Genomic DNA, 13,657 nt, shown 5'->3' with positions numbered 1-13,657 from the left:
GAGATTCATTCTTTGTGTTTAGACTATATTACTGGATGCAAAATTAGTCTATCATTTTAAAATTAGGTTATCGGATAGGTAGAATCTTTAAACAGTTGTGATAATGGTAATACAAGGGAGGAAAAACTAACAAATATAAGATAATCATATGATTAGTATAGTTTATTTGAAGGTAAATAAGAGTATTCTGACTTTCAAATATGCTAATATATTGTAAAGCTTTTCTTTAAATGTCCAATCATATCACCTAACTGGCAAGTCAGCAGCAAACAGCATGCTTCATTTTTAATGCAGATGCACCAGTTTCAATTGCTGTGAATGGATGATACATATATACAATGGTGCTGAAAGTAAATATTTACAGAAGCTTTGTATGTGTCCAAATTTATTTTTCTTTACGACTGTGTGACTAATCATCCAAATTGTAAATGAGAATTTTTTTGCTAGTCTTTTCTTATCAAAACCCATTAGTCCTCCATCTGGGGTTAATAAAAACACTGTGCGATGCACCAAACAGCTAAAAGTAATGCATAACAAAGGTTCTAAGAAAGTAGTACATGAACAAGCAAAATCTAAGGAAAATAGAGACACCAGTAAAAATAGGCATGGAAGAAAACTAATTACATTTCTTTATACATGATGAGCCTGTTAGATCAGATTTATGTTAATAAGATTGTGTTATGCACATTTATGATGAGAAAATGAATCTTGGTGCTTTAGATATTATATTCTGAATAGAAAAGTGCAGACAAGCATGCACAAAAATATTATATCAGTTGTTTCTGAATCAGGAACCTCACAGAATTGTTGAATCTTTTAGAAGGAGGTCCTCAGACCTACCAAAACATACAGATACTGAAGTGTGGCTTGATGATGGTGTTCTGGAAAACCATCATTAACTGTAAAGGAGTTAGTTGAAAACTAACTTCACTTTAAATTGCTAAATAGGAAAGAAAATACAGGGAAGGGTCTCCATAACTGCATGTAAAGTCATAGATATTCAGCTGAACAACTCTACTGTTGCACACTACTAATGGTGTTGGACTGGTGGTGAAGCAGCCCTTTATAAGTCACGATGACTGAGCACACAAGCACCTACAGAGGCAAGTTTAGGCATTGTTTCTTCAGTTATGTCTCATTGGTTTAAAGCCAATGACACAGTCCTTTAAAGAGAAAATAATATAAGAGGACCTTTCTGGTGCTTTGGACCTCTAATTCCACAGTCGACGACAATGGAATGGTTATGATGGTTATGATTTTCTCAATGTATTTCTCCCAGTGAGACTCCTGACTCTATCTGCCACCACAACAGAGATCCATTCATTTCATAGAATCATAGAATCACAGAAAATATGGAGTTTGAAGGGACGCAAAAGCATTACCAAGTCCAACTCCCTGCTCCTTGAGGGACTACCTAAAACTAAACCATATGACTAAGAGTATCATCCAGATGCTCCTTCAACTCTGACAGGTTTGGTGCCGTGACCACTTCTCTGGGGAGCCTGTTCCAGTGACTGACCACCCCTTTCAGGCCTATAATCAATGCAGTTAAGGGGGACTGGAATCAAAATGAGTGTGATACTCTTTCTAAAACGTCCACTTACATTTCAACCTGGAAACACAACGTAGAGGGCTCTACGTTAACACTGAGCTCAAAAAAGAGTAGATACGGTAACTGAAGCTGATTTTAACAGTGGTAAACCAGTTTGGCAAATCTATCTTAACTTTACTCATATTATTCCCGTTCATCAAATATGTAGTCAACAATTTAACTTAATTATTTCAGTCACTCAACATTATCTGTTCCATTGATTGTGATATTTTTTAATAACCTCCAATGGAGTATTACATATTATTGGGGTAACTTACTTAGTCTGCAAACATCTTCCATCCGTCCATTATGTGAACAAAATGGATGGTTATGATGAGATACATTTGGCTTAAAGGTCTCCAACATGGAATACAAACCCAAAACTTTGAAGAGAAACACTTTTTGAAATTTAATCCATTTATTGTATCTGGAAGCTTTTCTATCTGTCCTTGAGAACTCTTTGGAACAGAAAAATTTCCCAAACATTATTTATAAGAAATTACTGATTAATTTTACAAAAGTAGATCAGTGCTGTGTATTAGTGGTGAATTTAGAAGACTTAAAGTGAAGTGGGCAATAATAATACTAAATGATACGGGAATTCTTTCATGCACTTAAGTGAGAGAGAAAAAAATCAAAACTTGTATCTATCCTAACGTTAAGCCCCAGCTCTATAAAAAAAATTACACGTGTTTAAGTTTGGATGCATGGAAATCAGTGGAACTTCTTAAAATGTATGGAGATAAATATTTATATAAAATCTGGAAATGTTAAATGTAGCACAGTTAACCAGAATATGAGCCTCAGGTCTGCTGTTAGTCTGATTTTGATTGATTTCACGTTATAATTTATTACATAACATTCTCTTCAGACTTATTTTTGAGTAAAGGATGCTGCGAGTAACAAGTAATACTGATCACATATTTCTTTGGAAATATCCACATGAAAATGTTGTAGCAATGAATTTGTACATGGCATAGTAGCCATAAAGAATCAAATCCTTATGCATTTACGGGGACTGGAGCATTTTTTTTCCACAGTGAGACACTGAAATCCTTTTTGTTAGGAAGATGATTTTTTTTTCAGATAGAAACTTTACAACAGAAATGGCAGTCTCCTTGCACTCCACTAATTCTTGAATATGAGTACACAAATAAAATGCAGAAGAGAGAGACATTTCTTTTCCTGTCTGGGTTCAATAGTAGCAGTTCCTATACAACCGCAGCACTTCAAAAAGCGTGAAAGTCTGATTTTTCACTTGCTCAGCTACAACTGTACATAACAAAATGAAAAGCAACCTCTTTCCCTGCATAACTGCATGAAGGCTGTTTTAATCCAGAGTGAAAAGTCCCTTCAAAAACAGAAACCCTGCACATCGTCTGCATGAAACAGCCAAGGGAGAGGTGGTAAAGGGAGACAGAAGCAGGAAGGTTGGCTCTCCTCCTCTCCCCAGGCCCAGACAGTGGAGCTGGCTTGGCTAAGGGGTGTATGCTATACACTTCTTCTGGATACATACTTGGCATGAGAAGATGATTGCTTGTAAGCTTTGCAGATTCCATTTCATGAATTATTGTTTTGTTTTCTGCATTCTCCAGCCATTTAATCTGTCTGGTGCTCTGGCATTTCTTTCATGTCTTTGGAATGTGTTTGCTTCTAAACCAAACACAAATATGGCCTGAGGGGGGGGGGGTGGAAATCAGTCTGTGCTTTGACCTGTCCATTGCATCCAGAAATCTTTTGATCTTTTTCACTCTTATATAAATATATTTATGTAGAAGAGATATATGACAATCAGAATAAATCTGCTTCAGTGTAGAGGAGGCTGGAGGCCACAGTTTCACCTTTCTTTCTGTTTTTATGAGGCTATTCTTCTACTGATACATACTCATACTGAGTGTATAAATTGCTCTTCAACCTGGGCTGGTGGCAAAAGGCCTGGTCAAACTCTATGCTCCAACAGACTGAAAAAAGATGGTTAAGGTCCATGGCTTTGGCGGACAGTATCAGGGCTGCCTCCATGAGCACGGGCTGATTATGCTGGCTGTTGGTCAGGGTGGAAATCTCATTTTCCAGTTACCCTGCAGGAGTCTAGCTACATGTGGCCCTTTATGAAAAGAAAAAAAAAAAAAAAAAAAAAAAAGGGAGCCTCTTCTGCATTGTAAGCATCATATCCCAGGCTCCACATATCCTTTGCTACACTTACTTGCATGTAATCCTGGTCTCTCTTTTCCTCATGCTAACATTTTTGTATCAAAGCCACGTTATTATCTTCCTTATATCTCATTACATTTGCTTTGGCCTTCCTTCCAGTTCAGATTGGTTCATCTCAGACTCTACCTTACATTCCTAAAACCATGTCATCATCCAGTTTCCCATCTGCATCCTCTTATTGTCTGCATTTCTACTCCAGCTAAGCAGAGTGATAAACAAGATTCTTGCATCACTTAAACCACCAGCCTACTATCCTCAGCCAAAGAGGGCATTCCAAAGTAACATGAAAAAAGAGCATCTAGAAAACAGTGTACATGAAAGGAAAAACCCTTATCTTTCCAAACAAAAGGCTAAATTGCAGTTCTGAACTATGAGACGATTACAATTTTTGTTTATACATATATGCAATTCTTTGAAAGAGGAAAGAAGACACGGTCTCAGATCTCTCTGACACAGAATGCACAAGCAAAATATTTTTGCCCTAAAAACTTGGTCAATTCTATTTTTTTAGCAAGATATCTCATTTGACAGCAAAATGCTAACAATGACACATCACTGCTAACACATGACAACCACCAGATTTTTTTCTGTTCAGACTAAAATCTCATACTATCTCTTCAGTATCTTTCTGCAGATGTCTCCCTCAGCTGAGGGGAAACATGGCTGAAATAATTTAATCTTTCTTCCTTTTGTTTCCTTTTCTGACTTGTGAACAGCCCCACAATCTGCATGCCACTCAAGCCTGTAATTTTAACCGTGCTAAAATCCTTTTAAATTCTTATGCAGTCTATATTTTGTAAACTCTTTCTGCATAACATCTCAAAGAACAACGTAAATAAAAATTCAGAAGTTCTCATCATCTCATAAATTTACACATGGCCCATTCTTTTGACTATTTTACCTCTTTGCAAACTGATTTCACCTTCTCTATCTGACTTCTATCTATAATACCAAAATAATCAATTTTAAAGTGTATTTTATACCATAGTCTCGGCTTTATCTTTTGTTCATTATCAAGAAGCTCCTTCCAATGCTGGTCTAACTCATGATACAGGAATCCATTGCCCATTTACTACCTATTAAAATATAAAAATCCATGTTTGCTCCTGAGCCCCATCCCTCTTCTGGGAAAAAGAACTCTGTAAATATTTCTCCTTCCTTTGAAAGTGAAGTCTAGAAAAAAATCTTGCCAGAAGTTAAGACGTGGATGCACTTCTTTGACTCTCAGCCATGAACAATAGTGTTTCATAGCTTCTTTGAAAACCCAGTGAATCACTGTGTCCTTTCAAAAGTCCATCTTTGTATGTGTATCACCTATCAATATTTCAATTACAATACCTCACACTTAATTAGCACTTAAATAATGAGTATTTCAGGAGGCAGCAGTACAGCACTGAGGTATCAATAAAAACTCCAGGTATTAAAGTAATTCTCGTTCTTGGGATCTCAGATGTTTTCTTTATGCAAATACAGAGGGAACCACTAGGACTTCCTAGAAGGATAAGAAGTGCAGAACATCATCACAATACCAGGCAGAAGTTTCACTACACAAACACAATCATAGCAGCCAGCATAGTCCAAATGTTTCCGTGTATCAAAAATGAAACATCTATGCTGCCCAGTTATACCTCCTGACAGATAAAAAGTTATTTTGGTATCAAAAGGTAACATATATCTCTACCTATAGCTGAAAAGACAGAATTTTAGTCTGTTCTATCAATAGTGTCCTCATCATAGGTCCAGATTGCAATACGCTTATTTGTTCCATCCCAGAACAGTGGGAATGGAGAGACTCAGCAGTCTCGATAGCCTTGATGAACACCTAATCTTTTTGCAGACAAAAACTGCTAAAGAGGATTATTTGTTGGTCATACCCATAAGCTACAGGACAAGTGGACGATGGGCTACAATAGAAGAACACCTGCTAATTCATCATATGTCTTTCTACTTCTTTCTTCATGGCATGTGGTCCACTATTTATTAGTGTAGACTACTGCTGGGCAACACCTTTGGAAAGTTCCTCAAAACATAACTTTTGCAACCTATTTTGTAATTCTGTACTTTATAATGCCCCAAACTCAACCTGAGATATTCTGAAAGTCCAATGTTATTGACAGATCAGATAAGAAAATTTTATTTCTTCCCCAAAACATGAATCAAGACCACTAAAAACAGATGTGAAAGAGGGTGTTTTCATTTAAGGCTTTGAAAAGTTATTATTAATTGCATGTCACTGCCCTCTATGGGCTGAACATAGTTAAAGGTCAAGCTGAGGTGATGAGGCATCATTAAGGAAAACCTGACAGTAAAAGGCATGTTTTTCCATTGACTTGTAGCAGTTGGTCCTGGTCTTTCACTGTCCCATCATGCTGAGTGATAAATACTCTCAGAAAATGGCAGAATTACTTCTAAGAAGACCATAACCTGTTTAGAACTGTAGCCATAGATATACCTACCCATACTGGAAAATTCTTATTCATATTCAGAGGATTTTTCTTCTACTTTCTGATAGTCTGAGGGGAATTATTTCTCAATGGTTTCATTACATTGCAATTCAGAATCTTCTTCATGCTTGTCTTCATCTGAAGAATGATCTAAAGTGTTTATAACTTCTCTTCTGAGAACTTCAGGGGGAAACTGTATCTTACTGGGCTCAATACCCTCATTAATTCACCTGGGGATACTAAGAATAAAGGAGAGGGAAGGATCTCTTTCTGTCTTAGAATTCCTTTTATTTTGTGGCTGAGCTTAATATTTTTCCTATGAGGCACAAACCACCATTATTCTCAAAGCTACATGTCTAACACAGCTAGGACGATATTGGGAACTGAATCCAAAGCATGCAATAGGAGTATGTATTTTCTGTTACAAGATGTTGCAAAGAAACTTCTTAGGAATACACTCTGTGTCAGAAGAATACAGTATGTATGCAATTATTCCAGATGCAATTATAAAGATTCTGCTATTAGACAGTCTGCCTTGTTACGACTGCAGTGAAACAGCAATGAAATCCAGATTTTGTTCCTGTTCTTCACCTCTCCTTCTATTCATGTTTTGAGCTGGGTTCAAAACATTTCCCTGGTTCATTTGCATCTGATATTTATTTCAGCAGAGCCACAGGAAATGAAGCTGAGCTTACCAAATTCATGGAGGCAATAAAAACATTTGCTAAATATTCCTGGATTCTTCAAACCAAATATACTTGAGGGCTTTTTAATCAGAGACAGAATATTTTCAAATGATTCATCAAAAAACATTAACTGTTTATTATTAATACCATAAAAAGGCTTTCAAGATTCACTGCACCAAAGGCTTCTCTTTCTGCAGCACCCCTCAGACTTTTGATAGAAGTCAAACTCTTTTTACATACTTTTTAAAACTGTTAGGAAAAAAACTGTTCTCTGCTTTCAGGTTCCTTTGAAAACAGTATCTCCCTGGCAAGCTGTTACCATCCAGAATTTTTAAAACAGGATATGTGTTATGCAAAGCACAGAAACATAGTACAGAACAAGCATAATGTGACTTTAGCTGTCACTGCTCATTTCTCTAGTTTTTGATGCATGGTAATCCCTCTGTTTTACAAGAGTATATCAGGAGGGCAGTTTACTTTTCAGGCTATTTCTTCTTATTCAGAATCAAGTGCATTTCCAAGCGTAGTTAACTAATAAACCTGGTTTTAATGAAGTTTTACTTTCCTTGATGTAGCATCGTCATTAAAGCCTTTTGATGGCTGACCAAGTACTTAAAAGATGAAGTATCCCATGATGAGGTACGGTCCTTCCCTGCTTCCCCTTTTACTCAACAAGGAACGGAATGCAGTCCTCCAGTTTTACATGTACACTGAAGAAATAGGAGGTGGAAGGAAGAAAAATCACAGCTTTGCCTCATTTGCTCATATTGTAAAGACCTGTTCTATGAAGCTGTATTTCTCCATATCACAGAACAGTGAATATCTTTGCTGATATTTCTAGTATCATCTATCTACTTATTTAGGTTTCATTGCTTGAGAGTAAGTCTTTTTTTCAGAAGGTTTTGAATGCCTTCCTTATAGATTTGGGCTGTTGCTACCTCAACACTGCTGTACACAGAACATTTGCTTATTTTTTAAAGATCTTGGTTCCTAGGATTAAGTCTTTCATACATAGCTTGAAAAAAAAAAAAAGCACATTAAAATGCAATAAAACCGAAGACTGATGCTGTATAGCAGAGTCTCTTATCTTAAAAGAAAAAAGATGTGATTATTGTGTCTTCTTCACCTAAAGTCATTGTCAAAGCACATGACAGATTCTATCTTTTTTCATTTCTCACTGATTTTCTCTTAACACTTAACTTCTTAAAAGAATATTGCTTAGATTATTTGAAAACAGTAACTTAACCCTACATAGTTTGACTTTGTATTTCATTCAAGCAAAAAAAGCTCTACACCAGCTAAATCCACATACAGTATCAGATTATTAAAATTATTTAAATGAGTCAAAGAATGAATGGAAATCATGATTTGTTCACCCAAGATTTGAATTCTAAGTTCACTTTTTCTTTCCTTTCCTCTTTCTTCTTTTCTTTCTTTCCTTTTTTCTTCTTTTCTCTCTCCTCTCTTTTCTTCATGGTGACATGAAGAAAAATGAGAGCAGACAATAAGGTCATGAAGATCTGAGTTATGAACAAGCATGTGTGCCCTCTGGCACACTGTCAATCATCAAGCTGATAACAATTCAATACAAACAGTTCAGCGGCACTTTATAACAGCACTAGTTACAATAACTCATCTCAGCTATGACAGGCTACTTTATTTTAAAGAAAGACACATACTTTGTATGGTAAGGGTAAGGTTGGTGAGTGTATGCAAACAAACCAAATAAAACATTTATACATGTTGTTAATCATGTAGGAAAATCTGGGCGCAGCAGTAGTTATTTACTACTCTGCCCTTAGTTACTGCTTTGAAAATTTGTCTCTCTTATTAGATAACCCACAGAGACTTGCGGTTAAGATTACCATCACATATAGAAAACTACTGCTAATTATCTGAACGTTGAAGCTCTGCATTAAACATAGAATTCCAAAATGATTAAGTCCACCTAGAATAGCTCTGAGAGAGACAAATAGAAAAAAAAATCAATATAGGGAGAGATATGAAACTTGAAATTTACACTTTCCATCACTAAACTGAGGGACGCATGCTATGGGATTCAGAAATATTCAGCAAACAGTGGTAGCAAAAAAAGCAGAAGAAACAACAACAACAAAGCAGATAATAGAACTGCAACAATCTACAGAGTAATGGTCCCAAAAGATAGGAAAATGTTAGTGATGACTATGCAACAGGGTGAGTTTTACTTTAGGGATATGCTGCTGAAAGTGATGAGCTTACTCAAGTTCCAGTGACTTCAATGAAGATTCATTATTCTCAGCACTGAAGAGAATACATTAAAAATAAGTTTCTCTCTAATTTTTCAGAGTTATATTTTGACAGGAATGAGAAACACTATTTCATATTTCTCTGCCTTCTATAAAAGCACTTGAAAAAGAAACATCAAGCTGATCGAATGGTATCTTTAAGAAATTATTTGACCCAGGCAAAATGTATACTGCCTAAGTACATTAGTATGCATGAAAAATTGGCCTCACTTTTAAGGATAACTTACAAAACCACATAATTGCATTTTCACAGTGCATTATAGAAAGAAAGAAAACAGCAAGATGAAACACTGATATTTCAGCCTTCAAGCCTTTTATTAGACAGTCTGCATGTATTAGTCTCAGCAGGTTTTCATAATAAGAGTTAATGACAAAGCCCATCCATCCATTCCTTTCATTTCCTTCTTTGTGCAAAGCATTAAGATGATTTTCACTCTCTGAAATATCTTTTCCCCAATTTTCATTTCCAAAATTAACAACACTGTAATAAAGGAATATGCATTTCAGCAAGGAACATGCATGCATTCTAATAAACAAATTTGATAAACTTAGGCACCTGATGAAGTTCCTCTTTTAAAATGCACCAGTTTTGGAATTCTGGAATCTCATAGTGAATTCCTTCAGAACATCAGAAGGCATTAGCAGCTCACCCTGTCACAAGTGCCAGCACTTGCAATATTTCTAGGAGCTAAATAGTAAGTCTTTTGGTTCTTAATTGCTGTAAGTGCTGAGTTGAGAAAAGCCAGTTTCAAAAACACTTTGATGAAAAGTGACTGGTAGTTCATCTGGAGACAGAATTTTGTTTCAAGCAGATAGGCATTTCAAGGAATGACAAGTTGCTCATTAGCAAAGATGAATTTATATTTTAAAAACACTTATTTTGGAAAAGAAATCTATATTCGCCAGGCAAAACTAATTTATTGATTTTCTTTGAATTATTCTGTGAGTATCCCCTTCTTAAAACTTTGATTTATCCTGTCACAACTATTAATCTACTAGATTTCATTATAGCCAGATTTCATTTACTACCAAGCAAAACCTTTTGTTTCTTGTTTGCATCTTTCTATATTCCCATGATACTCTTTCCATCAAATATACTTTTATGTGCTTAGGCTCTTAAAATACATCTTCATTCTGTATGTTATCCTTACTAATTAGAACAGAGAAATAAAACAACAATTAGAACACAGAATAAAACAACTCCTCTTTGTAAAAGAGGATTCATTAGGTACCTTGTACTACTTCATCCTGTCTTCATTTCCTAGCCCTCCCAGCCCTCCTTTCTTCTCAAATTCAAAAATTTCTTCTTCATTTCCTAGCATAATCTACCTTGGTTTGATCTTGGTTTTTAGGTAGCTTAAGGGATACAGCTGTGATTGCTTGGATTTCATTTTTTTCCTTCAGTTCTACCGCTGAGACTGAGTAACAATAAGCATCAAAGCCATTTTATAAAACCATTAGCATTTCAAGCAACTTCGTTCCATTTTGTCTCAAACCTGGTCACACCTTTGTTTTAATCACGTTTTACAGATCTCCTCAGATTGTTCCCATCTTAGAGTTGAGGCAACAGAAATTCTCTAGAAAACCAAAGCTTGAAAGAGAAATAATCACAGTTACAAAAACTCTAGGAAGACTCTGGACAACTGTCACAACCCTCCAGAGTGCCAAATGTAAGGACAGTGTGCTAAACATTGTGCAGTGCTAGATTCCTTGGATTATAAGATAAAAGTCAAACCTTTACTTATACTGGCTGCCTAAACAAATGCAGAACATATACAGTAAGAGATGTAACAAAACAGTTTACGAATCAAGATCATAAAAAAACATTTGCAGAAATGAGAGAACCTCAAATCTGTCATATTTTTCCTCCTATAGAGAATACTCTGAATACCATATTTGAAGATGTGAGGCAAAATCACATATCAAATTTCAGCTTTTTATGAAGCAGCTTTAACTCTTTAACTCATCTTCTACACATCTTGAGTGTATAATCAAGGAACTTCAAATAGTGTTGATAACTCTTACCACTTCTTGTCCTTGAAGAACCATACTTTAGATCATCTTTTTTAAAATTTTTTTTCTTTTCTCCCCCCCACCGCCGCCCCCATTAATGTTCTTCTTTACAAGTTGGGTTATGGAATGAGAGAAGGAATACAGACTTGTTGTCCAAATAGGAGGTTCATGTCCCCAATAACTCTAGAACCAGTGGTGACACCCATGTTGTGTCCTGACCTCAGAGCACCCACCGGGGGGAGCTGGCTAGGCACAGCCCCCTGAGTGCCTTGGAAGGTCTGTGCATGCCATCAGCCATGGTGAACCTGGGACACGGGCAAAACTCTCAGGACCACAGATCACACCAGTTACTGCCAATGTGTGTTTGTCCAGGATGCCTTTTAGGAGGATGGTGAAACACCTTTCTTTTCATGTCTGTCTGTGTCAATCTACTTATGAACACTGTCTGAAACTAGTCGGATGGTGCAGAGTTGTTTGGCACTTGCATTGCCTTACTGAATGTTGACTAAAACTTTCAGTTAGAAAAGAAAGTATTGCTGAGCTGCACCAAAAAAGTGACTTTGCTAATTTTCTCTGTGGCCACTGAAACAGAAAGAAAATACAACTCTCAGTCCTTAAAAATGAAAGCAATTAATCTGCTCTAGATGTTCCCTCACTGAATCGGTGCTTAATACAAACTAAAAGGAAAGACTGATATATTGCTTGCCTCAGATAAGTATCTATCAGTTTAGATACTTATTCAATATTTAATTGAATTTCAAACTTTTCAGGCAGTGGGACCAAACTTCCCTTACTCATTGACCCATCTTATCTTGGAAGAATTTATCACTGCATGTGGTCAATCCTGGACAAAGACGTGCTTGGAAGTGGAGCACCTTACTCTAGTCAACCACATGGATCAAAGTGCTGTTTGAGTGACACAGTGGGAAAGCAGGAGCTGTGCTGGTGGGACTAACTTTTCTTTGCAACTGTGACAGTTAGTGGACAAGGTCAGAAGCATTTTTCTATTCACAGTGTCACAGTGTTTACAAAATCAGTTCCACGAGGCAGAAATCATGGAATCAGTCTGTGTGAAAGCCTCTCAGTTCTTCAAAATGTTAAGATTTGTTTATGAAGAATTAAAGCATTATCATTACAGCTGTCTTGAAAAATAAAAGCCCCAAAGCAAAGCCAATTCAGCTAAATAAAACATCTGGAATCTTTCAGAGATTTTGTTTGTTTTAATCAATATTTCAATTTAGTAATTCACCTTTATTCTGTATAAAAACCTGAATGTAAGGAATGGGAAAACATATCTTTTAAGAGATTCTGCTGAGACAAAAATAAAAAAATTGGAAAAAAAAGGAAAACAAGTATATATGTGCTGTAACTAAACACTAAACCCAGGAGTTTTACCTTTTTTTCTCGATTTCCTCCCCCATTCCACTGGATGGGGGGGAGTGAGTAAGCGGCTGCGTGGTGCTTAGTTGCTGGCTGGGGTTAAACCATGACAACTTTTTTTAAAAAAGCAAGGTTCTTTTAGGGCAGTACAATAAAATCGTAAGACTAGCAATAGTAAATACTTAATTCTTATACAATGACATTAAAACTTTCAAGGTTTTACTAAATATTTCATCTGTCAGTTCTTCAAAGTGACAAATCTGCACGTCAAGGATTGACATGAATATACCCTACTAATCGTCAAAGAGTATCTTACACTTTTTCAGATGCATAAGAGAGTGATTACTGTCAGTCAGGTGTCATCCCTACTTTGATGCAGTGAGAGGTTCACTGAGATATAACTGCATTTCTTTTTGTGATATTTACTTTTACAGCTTATTTGTATTCTATTAGAATATTATTTTCAATTGGATTGTAGCTTTTGGGCTTGTAGACATATAGAACACATCCTCTGAGATATTAGATGAACTGGACAGGCTCAGGGGAATCAAAACACTAAGGCTGAAATAATAGTAAGCTCTTTAGATACTCAAAGTTCGATTAAGTATTTTTGAGCTTCACTGAATTGATCATGAGCAAAGAGACACCTTTAAGAGGAATGCTCAAGTCCTGTCTCTATAATATCTGATGGATACAACTATTTATTTCTTAGAGAATGCCAAGGAACCAGATATCTGATTTAAATTTTTAATCTGTAGTTGTGAAATATATTCTCTACAAATTGAGAGCTCTCATAACTGACAGGTCCTATTACATTAAAACACTTCAATGAGGTTCCCTCTTTCCCTACTTCTCGCTCCAGTGGTCACCACCTTATATGTTCACGGACATATAATGTTATAAATATATATAGTATGGTAGGGATGTAGAAGATAAAAGTTTGCAAACAGATTCATCAGATCTTGGTGTTTGCATTGCCAGCATAGATATGAAATATCTATGTAAGTATTCAAAAATATTTACTGAAATATGCAAAATTGAATA

The 13,657-nt window shown here is 36.0% G+C and overlaps 1 protein-coding gene across 1 annotated transcript in view; it reads right to left on the bottom strand.

Annotated features, from left to right (window-relative positions):
• MALRD1 (MAM and LDL receptor class A domain containing 1) overlaps positions 1-13,657 on the bottom strand; it is a 291,220-nt gene that overhangs the window by 115,831 nt on the left and 161,732 nt on the right. The gene's annotated exons all lie outside the window — the stretch shown is intronic.

The sequence above is a fragment of the Accipiter gentilis genome, chromosome 4 (assembly GCF_929443795.1).
Source record: "Accipiter gentilis chromosome 4, bAccGen1.1, whole genome shotgun sequence".
Classification (NCBI taxonomy): Eukaryota; Metazoa; Chordata; class Aves; order Accipitriformes; family Accipitridae; genus Astur; species Astur gentilis.
The sequence above is the reverse complement of the archived record's forward strand: the minus strand, read 5'-3'. Positions and strand labels throughout refer to the sequence as shown.